The sequence below is a fragment of the Lolium rigidum genome, chromosome 3, assembly GCF_022539505.1.
Source record: "Lolium rigidum isolate FL_2022 chromosome 3, APGP_CSIRO_Lrig_0.1, whole genome shotgun sequence".
In the NCBI taxonomy this organism is placed as follows: Eukaryota; Viridiplantae; Streptophyta; class Magnoliopsida; order Poales; family Poaceae; genus Lolium; species Lolium rigidum.
In genome coordinates this window covers 351,663,894-351,681,800 of record NC_061510.1, presented here as the reverse complement: position 1 = coordinate 351,681,800, position 17,907 = coordinate 351,663,894, and the positions used below count along the sequence as shown (strand labels likewise).

Genomic DNA, 17,907 nt, shown 5'->3' with positions numbered 1-17,907 from the left:
CTCGCCCACACTCGGCCAAGGGTGTATGGTACGTTGCACCCACTGACCAGGTTTGTGTAGAGGCCCTCCCTGCCGGCGATAGATTTTATTTATGTCCGCCTTATTCTTCTTGGAGGCATCGGAGGAGAGCTAATCCTCTCCACCGGTTCATGAGAGATCAGACTTGAGAAGGCAGTATTGGCTTTTGGTGTAGCCAGACCTTTTCCATATGGGCGATTTGTGTGGTAGTGTTGTGCAGCTCGCTAGGTGAAAAAGTTTTCCCAATAGGGGCCCTAGCGACGATGTCAGAAGGTGCATCATCTTTGCAAGAGCATTATGCACACTATTTCGGTAATCATGTTAGGGCATGGAGGCCAGCTTGATGTCACCAGTTACGCTTTGGGGATACGGGCGCCTCAGTTGGGTTGTGATTCAGGCGTAGTCCAAGATGAGTACCGACTGTTGTCACTCGCGATAACGGTTCTCTCCTAGGTCGCTCGGGCGAGTGGTTCTGGAGGCTCCAAACTTTAACGCAGAAAAATAGTCCATGTCCCCCCATCCGCTGCTGGTGCAAGTAGTGGCAGCCGAACCGGGCAGTCAAAAAGCTAGGGGTAGGGTAAACGCTCTATCTTGGGTTCCGTTCGCACGAAGGCAAGATAATAAGCACGCGGCATATGACGGCGAGGCATTTCAGCAGTGCTATCTAGAGTCGTCGTGGAGGAGCAAAGGTGCATGACAGAGGCCTTGATGAGCAACATAAGTCCTAGAGCTGGTGCGCCAGAGGTCCCTAGTTAAGGATCTAGAGGGGGCATCACGGGTTGATCGAACCCAATCTAAGCTTCGCTGGCTGTGGATGGGGTTGTGTCGTGGTTGTTCACTAGAAGTTGGAGCTCGCGATGACGTCTAAGAGAAGTGCGAGAGGATCCTACTATGATGTGAGGGAGGTGGTCGGTGGACCGAGGCTGCAACCTCTATGCGTGACTGAGATGAAAGACATACGGTGATAAGGGGGTACACGATTTGCTCAGTAAGCGAGGTGGATGGTGATGAATCTTGATGGGGATAACTTGTATGTCGCGCAGGGCCGGTGCAAGGCAAAAAAAAGGGCCCCCGTACATAAGCAATAGAGATGATTTTGATATTTAATTTAATACAAACTAAATCATTTAACATAATTCTTCCTATCTTCTCAAGGAAATACTCATGATATTATGGGTGACAGTGTTCAACTCACAAAACATCTACTCATGATCTTATAACATTTCAGCTCAAATTTGTGCTTGCTCTCCACATCTTGCATTCCAGGTCTCTAGCCCGCTCTCCAGCTTGTACTCGGATCTTGTACTGACATGCAAAATAGACAAATGCACCAACTATGTGAAACGCTTTTTTCTAAAATTTGTTGATGCAAAGTCATTGATAATACTAGCAAAGAAAGGCGCGGCGGCACGCCGCGCCGGATGGTGGGAATAATCTTGTTAATTTTTGTACTTGATGAGAATTTTTTGAGCTTGTAGTGGTGTCGGTGTTTTTACTATGGGTGGTAGATGGTTGGGCAGAGTGGCTGTCGTTGGGTTCCACGCCCGTGGTGTTACAGAGACAGTTTAAGAGTCAGTTTTGGCATTCTTTTTGTAAGATATATATGTATTGAACGGAAGGGAAGCTATTTTCAGATAGTTGGTCCAGGTAGTAGATGTTTATATTGGATTACATTGTGAATTAGATTGAGCCAGCTATTCAATTTCGAGAAGATACAGATGCGCCTAGTTGACGTGATGCTTGCCCATTAGACATTGGTGCCGGTACATATCCACATAGTAGATATGACCGCATCACGCATCGTATAATAAATGCATTGGGTAGCAAATTTAATCCACACTGCTGCTAGCATATATAGCTGACAGTATCCTAAGATATATAGCTAGGATAGCTCTCTTCAGTGGAGGTAGCGTATAGGAGATGGATTGGCCTCCGTCGCTGATAATCTCCTTCTTTGGTGCTGGAAGGGAAAGAAGAAAAGCACAAAATACACAATCGATTAGGCAGTGGATTAAGTGGCACATCTTTTTTTTTGACATTTTCAACTGGGTAGCTACGTTGTGCGGACCGCACGACCGAAGCCATGTGTTGGTATCTGCCTTCTTTTTGGCACTATTAAGTGGCACATCTTGATTAGCTGGTAAGTTGGAAGGCAAAAGTGCACCAGAGCCAGCCAAACCATGCGCTGAAGAATGAAAATAAAACCAAAGAAGCGAGTGCGAAACACATCATATACACAACAGGGTGTACCAACTAAAGAGGCAGATGCAACCCAGTCAGGGTCTGATGGATACGGTAGCGGCAAAGGAGCCGAAAAACTCCGTCTCTGCATAGGGAATCATCATCATCCCCAGTGAAGGCCAACCAGTGGCCGAACCATACCCGTCAGTCAAAGACAAAGATGCAAGAACACTTCTGACCCCGATGCAAATATGAAAAAAGTATAGAAAATGAATGAAGTCATAAACAAATTAGGAGGCCACGAAAATAAGAACAAGTAATGCACAGAAATTAGATAAACAACAAAGACCATGAAAAGAACTCAGTTCACCAAAAATATTGAGGTGCATAATCACCAGCAGGAGAGCCACCGATCTTGTCGAACCCACCATGCCCTGCTCCTGCGGAAGCACAAAAGAAAGTTAGATAAGAAAAGTACACACATTCACTATCTGCAGCAGGAAAGAAAAAACAATGGGAACTCTATGAAATTGAGATCAGGTAATATACTAAAATGGTAGCATATTACCTACTTTGAATTCTCAGATATGATAGTGGACAAAGTTGGCTTAAACATTCGTTCGACGTCATGTGGGATGTTCTGGTGGAGTCAATCTGAATCAAAAGGAAATAGAGCAACAACGTCTGGTATATTAGAGCAACAACAGCCAACCTGAAGCAAGAAAGTGCAGAGCACCAACGTCACTTCCATCAGGCCAAGACACGATGTACACGGTGCTTACCTGAGCTGGCAAGCAGGTCGACTTTCCTCCCTAGGATAGAATGCTAGGCCTTACGTATATACTCTGATTTGTCCTATAAGCAACGTTTAGGAACAAATTAGCAATATGTAGGTCACACGGACCAGCTATAGATAGGAAAAGTGTTCAGTACCTCAGTCTCCATGCTAGAGGTAAAGCCGTAATCGGCAATCTCAGAGAAACAATGCAAAAGAATTGCTGAGATAGTTGTGGGATTCTATTGTGTGTGAATAATGTTTTGACCAATCTCATTTGTCGCGTCATTTGTGTTTTTTATGATAACTGAATACTACTATTCTTTCTATATATGATCATTGAGTTGTTGGCTAGCCTTCTTGAACGTTTACGAAGGTGAGGGCGAGTCTCAATAGATTGTGTGTTACAAAGGTGAGGGCAAGTCTTAATAAATTGTGCATGTGTGACAGAAGTTTTATTTAGTTGCATGCGAGTCTCTACAGAATGTCATTGGGCCATGGATGGAATTGGTGAGCGGTCTTCTTTGGGCCATGGTCGAGTTCTTGGTGAACCGACTAAGTAGAAAACACAGGAAAACATGATGATTTCAAGAGAATAGATGCTTGTGTTATGCACAGAGACCTCGGTAGCCAAATGTTAAAATAAGTGATATACATTGACTTCATCACTGTTTTTATACAGCTGATATATCAACAAACTACAAACCTTTGCCTTTTCTGATAATTGATTAGCCTGGATGATATCTGGAAGGCAAAAACATAAGAGACCTGGTCATTTCTGTTAGAGCTATATTTGTATATTGTATTTCCCCACTTGTTAGGGGGTTTTCCTGCATATTTCCACCTGTACATGTACTACATATTGTGGCCTTTGGCCCCAGAGGAATACAAGCTGTCTATTCCTATCATGGTATCAGAGCCCACGTTAGGGTTCCTGTGACCGCCGTCAACTCGCCCCGGTCTTCTTCGCCGGTTCCCGATTTGGCCGCCGTCTGCGTCTTCCTTTTTTCTGGATCCCGATTCCATCTCAGCCTCGAATCTGCTCACACCCGATCCCCTGCCACCAAAATCGCCCCCCAGCTCTGAATCTCCACGCAATCCCCACACCCGAGCTCCCCGATCGCCAAAACTGCCGGATTCGTTTCTCCGCCTGCCCCCGAGCGCCGGATCGATCCCGCCCCGCCGCCGCCGGACCCGCCCCGCCGCCGCCGGACTCGCCCCGCCGCCGCCAGACCGATTCCCGCCGCCGGTCACGCCGGCCTCCTGCTGCTCTCGCCGCCGGCCACCCCGCCGACCTTTGCCGCCCCGCCGGCCTCGTCTCCCCGTCGGTCCGTCGACTGCCGATCGAGATCGAGATCGATCTTCGATCTCTGCTCCCGCCCACTTTCGGCCCCGGTCGGCCCGTTCAGCCGTCCGTCTGTAAAAAAAAAAAAAAAAAAAAAATTTGAATTTTTTTTTTTTTGAAAGAGATGTCTTCTGCATCGGGCTACGTCGCGATTCCTCGCTGCCCGGTGATTTTTGATGGCGCGAATTATCCTGATTTCGCTGCCTTCATGCGCGTCCACATGCGCGGTCTTCGCCTTTGGGGTGTGCTTTCCGGTGAGGTCTCCTGTCCACCGCGCCCCGTTGCGCCTACGGCGCCTACTGCTCCGACGCCTGTTGTCCTTGCTCCTGATGCCACTCAGGCGGTCAAGGATGCCGCTCAGAGTGCTGATGCTACTGCTCAGGAGGAGTATGTCCGGAAGGTCCAGGAGCATTCTACTGCTGTTGCGACCTACCGGCTGGATCTGACTGACTACACTCAGTGGATCGATGAGGATGCTCGTGCTGCTGCTGTTCTCACTTCCAGTGTTCTGCCCCAGTATGCTGCTGAGTTCATGGCTCTTCCCACTGCTGCTGCTCAGTGGGCTTATCTTCGTCAGCGCTATCAGCCGTCTGGAGATGCACTTTATTTGTCTGTGGTTCGTCAGGAGCATGCTCTTCAGCAGGGTGATTCCACTATTGATGCTTTCTACACTCAGAGTGCTGCTATCTGGCGTCAGCTTGACTCTCTTCGTACACCTGTGTGTGCCACCTGTCCCTGCTGCCTGGTTGTGCGCGCTGATCTGGAGTTTCAGCGCGTCTTTGAGTTTTTATCGCGGCTCCGCCCGGAGTTTGAGCCACGTCGTGCCCAGCTGGTGGCACGTGGTCGTGTTCCGCTCTCTGAGGTACTGGCTGAGCTTCGTGCTGAGGAGACTCGTCTTCGTGGTGCTGGTCTGCTTGAGGTTCCCTCTGTTCTTGCTGCTCGTGGTCCTCCTGTTTCGTCGCGCTCTCTAGCACCGCCACTGCTCTCGCCCGCCGACCCGGGGTCACGGCCAGCCTCGGCGAGCCTCGTGGTCCTCGTCCTCCTTGTGCCCACCGTGGCAAGACCGGACATGATGTTTACGGCTGTCGGACGAGGCATCCTCACCTCTGTCAGCAGTATCTTGCTCGTCGACAGGGTGGTTCATCTGGCTCTTCTGCTGTTGCTTCAGGATCTTCTGCTGTTGCGCTGTCTGATCAGGATATTATCCGTGGTCTTCGTGGTCTGTTTGCTGCTACAGGCTCTTCCTCGTCGGGTACTGCTGGTTCTGTGTCTAGCTCTTCGGGCACAGCGCGACCACCACCTTCTACACAGTCAGGTACGTCATCCCCGTGGTATCTGGATTCTGGAGCTTCTTTTCATATGACTTCTGAGTCTTCTATCCTTTCTGCTCTTCGCTCTTTTTTTTCTCCTGTCCGTGTTATCACGGCTGATGGTACCTCTCTTCCTGTTTCTAGTCGAGGCACTCTTTCTACTTCCTCCTTTACTGTTCCTGATGTTTCTCATGTTCCCAGTCTTAAGATGAATCTTTTCTCTCGCTAGTCAGCTTACTGATTCTGGTTGTCGTGTCATCCTTGATGCTGATTCTTGTGCTGTTCAGGACCGTCGTACCCAGGCTCTGGTTGGAGCTGGCCCTCGCAGCATTGAGTCTCCGGGACTATGGGAGTTAGACTGGCTTCGCGTTCCCTCCACTGCCACTTCCTCTGCCAGCTCTCCTGCGGTTGCTGCTTCTGTCACTGGCTCTTTTCAGCGGTGGCATCATCGGCCGGGTCATCTTTGTGGCTCCCGTTTATCGTCATTAGTTCGTCGTGGCCTTCTGGGGTCTGTCTCAGGAGATGTGTCTTTACATTCGTGTCAGGGTTGTAGGTTAGGTAAACAGATTCAGCTTCCCTATCCTACTAGTGCGTCTGTATCTCAGCGACCTTTTGATTTAGTTCATTCAGATGTTTGAGGTTCGGCTCCCTTTCCTTCGAAAAGGGTCATCGATACTATATTTTGTTTATTGATGATTTTTCACGTTACACCTGGTTGTTTCTTATACACTCTCGCAGTGAGGTGCTTTCTATTTATCGAGCGTTTTGCAGCCATGGTTCGTACTCGGTATTCCACGCCTATTCGTGTGTTTCGTGCTGACTCCGCGAGCGAGTATATCTCCCGGCACTGCGTGGTGTTCTTGCTTGAGCGAGGTACCCTTGCGCAGTTCTCGTGTCCCGGCGCCCATGCTCAGAATGGTGTCGCCGAGCGTAAGCATCGTCATCTTCTTGAGTCTTCTCGTGCTATGATGATTGCTTCCTCTCTTCCGCCGCATTTTTGGGCTGAGGCTGTCGCTACATCGACTTACCTCATTAACATTCAGCCTTCTGCTGCTACGAAGGGTGGTGTTCCTCTTGAGCGTCTCTCCGGTACTTGCCCGGACTACTCGCATCTTCGTTCCTTTGGTTGTGTTTGCTATGTCCTTCTTCCTCCTCGCGAACGCACCAAACTCACCGCTCGATCCGTTGAGTGTGTTTTTCTCGGCTATAGTGATGAGCATAAGGGCTATCGCTGTTGGGATCCCGTTGGTCGTCGGATGCGCATCTCTCGTGATGTCACGTTTGATGAGACGCGTCCTTTCTATCCTCGTCCCACCTCCGGTACTTACCCGGTGGATGATCTCTCTTTTCTTCTCTTTCCTGACACACCTCTCGCTGTCCCTTCTCATCCTACTCCTCATCCTGATGCGCCTCCTGTGCCTTCGGCACCGTCTTCTCCTCCGTCTAGTTCCCCTAGTTCTCCTCGTTCTCACCGCTCGGACATTTCTTCCGCTGATCCTTCTTCCTCCTCCTCTGATGAGTTGTCTTCTGGTGATGAGCACCGCTCTTCACGGCCTGTTCGTCTGCGTCGTGCTCCCAACCGTTACTCCCCTAGTCAGTATAGTCTCTCTGTTCTCTCTGAGCCGACTTCTTATCGGGATGCCGTGTGCCATCCTGAATGGCAGCTTGCCATGGCTGAGGAGATCGCTGCGCTTGAGCGCACTGGCACATGGGATCTTGTTTCTCCTCCTTCCGGTGTTCGTCCCATCACGTGTAAGTGGGTCTATAAAATTAAGACCCGCTCTGATGGATCTATTCAGCGCTATAAAGCGCGTCTTGTGGCTCGTGGTTTTCAGCAGGAGCAAGGCCGTGACTATGATGAGACTTTTGCTCCTGTGGCTCATATGACCACTGTGCGTACTCTTCTTGCTGTTGCTTCTGTTTGACGCTGGTCTGTGTCCCAGCTTGATGTTCAGAATGCCTTTCTTAATGGCGAGTTGAGTGAGGAGGTTTATATGCAGCCTCCTTCTGGGTATTCTGTTCCCGATGGGATGGTTTGTCGTCTTCGACGCTCCCTTTATGGCCTCAAACAGGCCCCTCGTGCCTGGTTTGAGCGTTTTGCCTCTGTTGTGATTGCTGCTGGTTTCTCTCCTAGTCTTCATGATCCAGCGCTCTTTGTTCATACTTCTACTCGTGGTCGCACTCTTCTCCTTCTATATGTTGATGATATGATCATTACTGGTGATGATCCTGAGTATATTGCCTTTGTCAAGGCCCGTCTCCGTGATCAGTTTCTTATGACTGATCTCGGTCCTCTTCGCTATTTTCTTGGGATTGAGATTTCCTCCACTTCTGATGGCTTTTCCATTTCTCAGGAAAAGTATATTCGGGATCTTCTTGCTCGTCTTGCTCTTGTGGATGAGCGCCTCTGTTGAGACTCCTATGGAGCTTAATGTTAAGCTTCGCTCTTCGATGGTGATCCTCTTTCCGATCCCACTCGTTATCGACATCTTGTTGGGAGTCTTGTTTATCTTCTTGTCACTCGACCTGATATCTCTTATCCTATTCATATTCTGAGTCAGTTTGTCTCAGCTCCTACTTCTGTTCATTACAGTCATCTTCTTCGTGTCCTTCGTTATCTTCGTGGCACGATGACTCGTCGCCTATTCTTTCCCAGCTCCAGTTCTCTCCAGCTCCAGTGCTACTGCGATGCTACGTGGGCGAGTGATCCTACGGATCGTCGTTCCCTTTACGCTTCTTGTGTATTTCGGGGTGGTTCGCTTGTTGCTTGGAAGACGAAGAAACAGGTAGCGGTTTCTCGTTCGAGTGTTGAGGCTGAGCTGCGAGCTATGGCTTCGGTGACTGCTGAGGTGACCTGGTTACGATGGTTGCTTGCAGATTTTGGGGTCTCTGTTACGACACCCACTCCACTTTTGTCAGACAGTACAGGTGCTATCAGTATTGCACGTGATCCGGTCAAGCATGAGCTGACCAAGCATATTGGTGTTGATGCTTTCTATACACGTGCTCAGGTACAGGATCAGGTTGTTGCGCTTCATTATGTGCCTTCAGACTTGCAGGTGGCAGACTTCTTCACAAAGGCACAGACTCGCGCACAACATGATTTCTTTCTCTCCAAACTCAGTGTTGTGGATCCACCATGAGTTTGAGGGGGGTGTTAGAGCTATATTTGTATATTGTATTTCCCCACTTGTTAGGGGGTTTTCCTGCATATTTCTACCTGTACATGTACTACATATTGTGGCCTTTGGCCCCAGAGGAATACAAGCTGTCTATTCCTATCAATTTCAGGGGTCAGGGCTAATTAGGATTTTTAGAATCAGTGCCACTTCTAGCTTGCATGCCTCAAACATAGAGTGCTTAATTGATAGCTCACACTCACGCAGAAGCTTTACCAATATATGGAAAATAGAGAATTTGCATGAGACTTAGCCAAGTACATATAACAATAGTGGAAAGAGATTCCTAACTGATATTATACTTGTGTATTCCCTAAAGATTGTTTCCTGTGAAGCCAATAATCCCAGCGTTGTTAGTATTTTAGTACTTCCACCCAGGGCAAGAACCAATGGTAAATTTATAAATCTTCCTCGCAATCAAATGTAAATATTACTACCATGACCGAAAAAATATATAACTATACTGAGCAGAGCTCCTTTGTAGGACATAGGATGACAAAACAACTAAATAAAATATACAAATGCGCCCGAATGTGTTTTCTTCCAAGCATCAATGACCCATGCCCATGCTTATGTAGTACCAATACGGAAATGACTTCTACCAATTTGATCTTTCAGCTTCATGTAATTTAGAGAGCACGGTACAACAATGCAACAATGCAACAATGTTGGAGGCTCTCGATGCATCTGATAGGACATTATCCAGCTTATCAACATCAGGACCTGGCACAAAAGCAAGAAGGTTGCATCAAAACAGAGAACCAAAAATCCTTGAGACAGAGAACCAAACACAAAATGAGTTGGGAAACACTATCATTGAAAGATGGCAGAAAAATATACATCGAGACAAAGAACCAATAATATGCTATCTTGAATTTCAGAATAGGTATACTATAGGATGTTCTCTCCTGATCATGCAAATTCTATCTCCTTCATTTGTATTCTCTCTGAAGATCTCTCTAGATCAGATCTTCCAGTGACGATCTTTTATTTCCATACAGAGAAAACATATATCAGATTGCTACCATAAAAGAGTAATGTTCTACAGTAGCTTAACAGAAATTGGCCTAACAGCTTAGTTTAGGGACAATATATAGAGCAACAAAGAATCAGAGAAAAGCAACAATAAAATTATCATAAATCTGTTTCGCCAAGTTCATACCACACATTTCATGTTCATAAGATGAAGATATGTAGCCCGGATCACCTTCCACAAAATATATGCTAAGCCATTATTTGATTCCCTATTTTCCTTTTCTTTGCAAAACCTGCAATTAACAGTAAGCAAGGTTCACAAGTAATTATACAATTAGCTGATATCAGCAGCCCCCATTGTAATGTACAGTAGGTAATTCATCTTAACAGAAAGTTAATGCCAACATTGAAATTTATTTGATGCATTCATGAAAGTTGTGAAACTGACTGTTAAACTGCAAATATTTGTGACCACTAAGCCTATAACACACAGCGCGTAGGAACGACAGGAACAGATGCGGGCTAGGAACTAAAAGCAAATACGGCGATTCTTCCAATTCCACATCCAAGATACACTATGAAAAACCAGTGCAAGAACACCGTCTAGTGTTTCATTATCAATCCCTATGTGAAAGGGAACAACGTGGCAATCCAAAGAAAATCCAGGAGGTTTCAAGGTATTGTACTTGATCATTTTATCAGCAAGTTGTCTCACTCTTCGATATCCATTCTCGTATCTACAAGGAAACGATGTTTCAGCAATTATCACCCAAATATGGCTTATAACATGGTAAGTAAGTACAATGTACAAAAGGGTGTGTTGAAAAGGTCAACGATAATTAGTATGTAATCTCTGTTAGTTGTCACCACAGATTTAAAGCACAATATGCTCGAACTGTTTTACTGTATCAATATGATTTTAAAATCATGTTTGCAGTTAAGAAGAGAAGATCAAGCTTCAGTCAATAAAACACCAAATAAACGATGAAATATTGTCTCAATTATTCCAAAGCAGAATAGGAAAAAAGGAATAACTTAATAGTGAGAGGTAAAAGTACTCTGTTCAGATAGCAAGCTCCCATCTTCCAATCTGCAAAACATGCCGCGTCAAGATTAGCTGTAGCACAATTCTCTTGCAATGAAACAACCTTGTTTGGGCAGTCACTCAATTACTTAAAATAGCTATGCAGAAGTCATAAACACGTACAAAATAATCACATTTACAGCGGCAGTCCACCAGATTCTGAAGATACAACTCAGATTTTTGCGCTCTATTATGTACAGTATAAGACTGAGATGAACAAATTTATATCAATCGACACAGATACAATTATAAGCTTATAGCATGTGAAGTCACATCTACTTTCATGTGTTGCAATAAAATTCAGTTGGGACAGAGGATTTACGACTTGGGACAGTAGGCATAATTTGCAATATCTTGTGTTTTCAAGTTTCCAAGAGTGCCACTCTGTTGGTGCTGGATTGGTGACATAGAGAATCAGGGAGGAGTACCCACAGGCTGCATATATGATGCTAACATTCTGTTTTCCTCTAATCAAAAGTATCTGATACTGCGCTTGAGCTTTACAATACTACTCTTGCTATCAATCAGTTGATTGAGAATGCATTGAGAATGCAGATGCATTCGTGAAAATGATGCCCTTAATGGCATCTATATCAGGACGTTCAAGCCGGAGGCAAAATTTCAATTTACTCCTTTCTTTTATTCTTAGTTTTTACATTTGACTATGGGCATGATATCAAGTGCATCTTCCTAATTTTGATTATTTTACTGCATGTTATAAAATTTCTTGCCACAGGTACGTCATGCAAAAATATTATTATCCCATCTTGCTTCCTCCCCCACCCAATACCCAATGGAAATTGAAACATGACTGTAGTTCATTGGTTTCTTCATTAACTTCTCTTTTTGAAGATGCTTTTGCACATTATATTGACAGTTTTAAGCATCATAGAAATAATCTGAAACTCAAGAGGGGCCTTCGTCAGAGGCATTTATGTAGAATTTCACTATTTCTATTTCTACATATTTATAAGCTGCACTCATGCGTACTAAAACAGAATGAGAAAGGCCAAACCAAGATACCAGCTCCTACTACGTGCTTCCTCCGCTTCGACGGTATTCAGCGCTCTGCCCTGCCGACTTCAACGCTCACAGTCTAGTAGTTGTTCGGGTGGCGGCAGGGTAGCTTTCAGCAAGGTCTGTGTATTCCGCACTCTCGATAAATCATGTGGTTGCACTCTCAGTAATATGATAACAGCCATGCAAGCAGTTTCCTTTGCGAAGCCAGAACATATTATTTTTGAGCACGCTTAAAATCGAAACATAGATAAAAGATATTTTTACTGAACAAAGTATTTGGCTCCACCTGTAAGAACAAATGGCTTGAAGGGTCTAGTTTCTTTTAGGACTGCAGCCTATAGTTTATTCTTTTCTGAATGTCTTAAGCATACAGGAACAATTACCAGGTTGAGCAAGATCTATTATAGAGAAAATAATCACGCGGTGATAATTACCATGCTGGAACCAATATATAATTACATAGAAAATACCACCCAACTGGGAAAACAAAGAGAAAACCATAATGTGCAAGTACAATGTAGAGACCATATATCGCTGCACAAAAAGTTAATCGACAACCTTATCACATAATACCTAGCATAAGCCCACTATCCAAGCTAATACGTGATAGCTCCCTCTCTCCAAACTCCATACAGTTATCAAGATGAACAGATTGCACAAAAGGTTACGGGGAAGAAGAAAATAAAGAGAATCCAAGTACCTGCATTTCACCACACCAAATAGGAGTGTGCGTCCAAACAATCTTTCCTTTCATGGTCGCCTGACTTCTCCAATCCACCTGTATTCCCGTAATTCTTTTCCTCACTAAATCCATGTCCAAACTGCAAGAAATAGCAGGAAACCAGAAGAAAAACTCAATCATTTTAGCGAGCTGGAAAAAATACAACATCCAGCTATACAGATTCGAATCACATGAGTATGAAATAAAGAAAGAGCCTATACACCTCCCACAGCACGGGGCCATCCACGAACAACCACCCCACCACCTGGATGCCCACCAGCAGCTACGTCAACGACCCAATCCACGAATCATCATAGAAAAATCCAAGCTGAAAAGGAGGAAGGAGATCCCACGGCACAAAGAGGAAAGAAAGAACAGGAAGAGACGACCGGAGAATACTAAATCGAAGGAATATGAATAGAGGAGATCTCTGGAAGTGACCACGGCCCACCACCGCACCGCTTTGCCGCATGTTCTATGGACCCATGGGTGAACAGCGCCACAATAACCAGAAAATATTAGAGACACCCGAAAGGAAGTAACGAATGAGTAACCACATGAAAGTGGAATAAAAAACAAAAGCAAGACGTCCCCCAGGTAAACACAGAACATTACGGATGCAAACCACCACACGTGTCAGCAAATGACATAGTTAAAAAATAAACCCAAAAATCTGAGAAAAATCGAAACTGTTAAGGTTTAATATAGTAGTTATTATCAACATTAATCTGATCCAATAGGCCCTTCTCAATGCATATTGTAGCTAGACCATTCAATCTTTCCTGTGACATTGCTGACCTCAGATAATTTTTTAACAGTTTCAATTTTGAAAAGCTTCTTTCAGCTGAAGCTACTGTCACAGGTACGGTAAATAAAATTCTATATGCAATAGATATGTTTGGAAAACAATTTATACTTCTAACAAACTCAAACATCTCCGTAGCATGCATTGGTTCATCTGGTAAGGTCATTCGCAGCATTCTTAATTCAGAAAAAGATCATTAGAGTCAACATCAAATACATCTTTATGGGAGATTGGATCTTTTTTAGAGAAGGTTTTAGCAAATTTTGTGCAACACTTTTGTAGCCCAACCTCATCCAATGACTTCAGATTTGATGAGCTAAGCAAAAACCCAAATATTTCTTTGAAAACTCCAAGTTCCTCAAATCTATTTTTTAATGAAGTGTTTGCTGTGTTCACCATAACAAAAAAGAAATCAACTTCAAAAGCTTTTTCCACAGCTAGAATCTCTTCATTGTTAGCATCAGCGTCACTTTCATCAAAATGTTTTCTCCTAGTAATACATCATTTAATTGGAAATGATGGCTGTATCTTCATATCGTTTGCAAGTTCTCTGGCAATAATCAAACTAGCTGAAAAACCAGTACTTCTATACTTATCAAAATATTCCATTGTTCCCTCAATTTGTTGCAAGGCTGAGTCAATGCACATGGATGGTGATTGCAACATTTTGCTCACCATATTTATGTAGAACAAAATATCATGCCAAATGACCATGCTAAGTAAAAACTCAAAAGTACCAATAACATCATATAAAGTTTTAGCATTGCTTCTTGCCATGGCGTCGTCACCAGATTTAGATAATTCTAACAAAGCCGACCTTAGTTCTGGAGCTTGAAATCTTATAGCCTTTATACTTTTAATCCTACTCTCCCAACGAGTATTAGACAAAGATTTTAGAGTGAAACTTGGAACATGGTCAAGAAGAACTTTCCATCTTTTAGTTGAACTTGAAAACAATACATATATTCGCTGGACAATGCCAAAAAATGTAATTGCTTTACCGCACGAATTCGCCATGTCACAAAGTGTGAGATTAAGACTATGACAAGCACATGGCATATATAGGGCTCTTGGATTAATACCAAGTAATCTTCTTTGTACCCCTTGATTTTTCCCTTTCATGTTTGAACCATTATCGTAACCTTGTCCTCTCACATCATCTATATTAAGACCAAAAGATTTCATCGCATCAAGCAATTCATTAAAAAGACCCAACCCGGATGTATCATTTACCTTCAGGAACCCTAGAAAGAACTCTTCAATTTTCATATTTTTTGTTGACAAATTAACACATCGAACAAGTAGAGTCATTTGCTCCTCATGAATCACATCCGGAGTACAATCAAGGATAATGGAGAAATACTTGGCCTCTTTAACAATCTTTATAATAGAATTTGTAACACTAGATGCTAAAAGAGAGATCAACTCGTTTTGAATTTTATGGCTAAGGTAATGATGATGAATTTCATTGTTTTCAATGCGTCTAAGATGATCTTGCATTACCAAGTCAAACTCAGCAATCATCTCGATAGTCGCTAAGAAATTGCCATTATTGTCATCGTAAAGCTTCTCACTAAATCCCCGAAACGCCAAATTTCGTTTTCCTAGGTATTTTACAACAGCAATTATTCTTCGCAAAACTTATTTCAAGCGTTCTTTCTCCTTTGCGAATATCTTTTGCAAATCCTTATCAATGGTTTGGCCATTTCCTAGTCTAATTCTCAACTCATTCCAATTGCTCGTATTACTAATATGCTCAACACTATTTTCATGTTCTTTTATCCTCTCACTAAGGTGTCTCCAATCTCCCATTCCCTCAGTTGCTAAAGCGTTCTTGTTTTTTGATAACTTGAAAAGCTTACAACAAAAGCAAAACACCTTGTCAACACGCTTTGAATATACTAGCCATTCTCGATCATGAACTTCTCCATTGCTCATTTTTTTAGAATAATAATAATATGAGAAATGCCTACCAGAATCATCTATACGAAAAACAAGGTCTTCTTCTCTTATAGGTCCCTTCTCCACTAAAATATCCCTTAATTTTTCATCTATATTATCCCAATTTGCAGGATCATAAATGTTTGTGGTAAAAGATTGTTGTTCTGGTTCATTATCACTCACATTATTACTACCCTCATCTAAATTTTCAGGCTCACTAGCATTGCTATTGTTTGCATTTAGATTTTCATTGGGCTGTACCACAATTGCTAGAGCTAGTTCTTGAGAATCACTAACAGAACTTGCAGTTTTGCTAATAAATTTTTCTAAGGCACCCTTTTGGGATTGTATGAACTCATCTACTCATTTTCTCTTCTGTCGCTTTTTATGACCAGAGGCCTTTCTAGATGACATCTTGGCACACAGGATGAATTAGGCATGCAAAGTAAAAGTTGAAAAAAAGGAACCTGGAGCTAGGATGCTGCTTGACTTGTTGTTGTCGGCTTGCTACTGACCGTCGGGCGCCGCTGCCGTCGCGCCGCCCGTCCGTACCCGCTGCGTGCGGCTGCTCTACTCCGCTTGCCCTTTTCTTCAGTATTTTGTCCTTGAACCCTGATTGAGGAATGAGGAATGAAGAAGTGGAGAAACAGAACCGAATCAGATGAACAAGAATAGACCAATCTTGAAGAATATATAGAAGAGGATGAACTAACCATTGCAAATTCGGGATGAATTTCTTGGAAATTAATGAATCATGATCTCCTCCATTAATCCCTCCAAAACGGCTAGAAATCTCAAGGCGAGAGAGCCCCATCGTCGGTCGTCACCACTTTCGCTGTGATTGGGGATTTGCCGATTTGGGATTGGGGAACAGCGGAACAGAAAAACGAGGAGGCGGAGGAGAAGATGATGCGGCTGGCGCTAGACTGGGTCAATGTGGCCGGTTATTTCCTATCGACTAGATGACCCGTTGCGCTATCGCGCAAATGGCAGAATCAATGCAAAAATTAAATTGTAAGTTTTAGCTTATTTTAGTATTAAGAATCAGCTTGAAATTTAAATACTTTAGTACAATTGTAGACACGCCATTCTATCAAGGTCCTGCAATAAAATACTATGACAATTTCAGCGCAAAGGCAAAAGCGAATCAATAGCTCATATAAATATTTTTCAAGGAAAAACCCAGGACCATAATACTGCAGCTCTAATACAATCGTATGGTGCGGCAAGCATGACCAGCCATTTTCAAATTAAGGAAGGAACTTATTGGATGGAAATTCAAGGAACTTATAGAATGGCAATTCTATCATTTATTCATTTCATCTGTGAATTACGTTTTTTGTGTGTGCAATGATATGACAATAGCGTCGAAGCTGAAAGGCAAATGGCGGAATCAAGATTAGTTTATTTGCAAATGAAGGTTTAGGTTTCATAGCTACAATTGTATCTATTTTTTTAGTAGAAGTAGTTTACCAAGGTATGAAAATATGACATGTTTTGTGATCACGTGTTTAGTTGTCCCGGCGTAAAGATAAACGAGACAATATTGTAACCATTATATTAATATTGTCATAAGTGTATTATATGACCTAGGTGGTGGAATTTGTATGTACATTCTACGAAAATTAAACCAATGTACAATAATATTGTCCTACATGCAACATTGCATAAAAGATCAAATCGAGTCGAAACTCTTATGGCGTGGGTTTTGAAATCACTCCAGATTTTATTTCCATTGGATGACCAGTTGCGCCACGGGTGCAAGTGACAGAATCACGAATAAATACATTTGCAAATGAAGGCTCGGCTTTTTGAAGCCATGATTGGGTTTATTATGTTTGGCAAATATTGTGTACTCAAGTCTGAACATATAACAGGTTTAGTTGGTCAGGAATTCAGTAGTTTAGTTACGTTTCCCTCATGTTCTCATTTTCGAAACGGAGCAAGATTGCATGTTGATAGCTAAGGACATTTAGAACATCGATGCATTTTATTATACACATGTTCAAGAAGCAACAGCTAGGAGGGGTGAAAGCAAGAAGAGAAGATTACCCAGATAGCCAACAGAGACCGATTGTTGAGAGTTTATTTTATTTTATAGCCAACAGCTAAGGCTTTCTTTTTCCGGAAAAGACCATCTTTCAAGCACTTGTGTAATACCTATTTGTCTTTAAAAAAATTAATACATGTATAATACAACATCATGATCATGCCCAATTGCTAATCTTCAGTGCCCATGATCCAAATTCTAGACAAACATAAACAGTAGTTATTTAGAGCAGTCACGCAGAAAGAAAAGCAAAGCACGCTCTTAAGAAGCTTTTCACTCTTAAGGATCCTCCTCTTTAGCATCTTTTTTTTTAGATAAAGGGGGTCCCCCCGGTTCCATTATATGCAAAGCAGTCACATCATCAGGTTACAGTAACAAAGCCGAAAACAGAAAATGGCAACAGGCGAGAGGGAACAACACTTTCAGGTAGCTACAGGAATAAGCCTACAGAGTCACAAGGTATTGCCAATCATCCCAATAAAGCTTCACAGGCCAGCTCCTGA

The 17,907-nt window shown here is 43.4% G+C and overlaps 2 long non-coding RNA genes across 2 annotated transcripts; both read right to left on the bottom strand.

The window, feature by feature from the left end:
* Positions 1-1,109: 1,109 nt before the first annotated feature.
* On the bottom strand, positions 1,110-15,854 carry LOC124704069. The gene is made up of 2 exons (XR_007003461.1): positions 15,822-15,854; positions 1,110-1,323 (listed from the first exon to the last, which is right to left on the bottom strand). It is a non-coding gene; the product is annotated as an uncharacterized LOC124704069 (long non-coding RNA).
* On the bottom strand, positions 9,461-11,414 carry LOC124704068. The gene is made up of 3 exons (XR_007003460.1): positions 10,470-11,414; positions 9,971-10,076; positions 9,461-9,531 (listed from the first exon to the last, which is right to left on the bottom strand). It is a non-coding gene; the product is annotated as an uncharacterized LOC124704068 (long non-coding RNA).
* Positions 15,855-17,907: the final 2,053 nt, after the last annotated feature.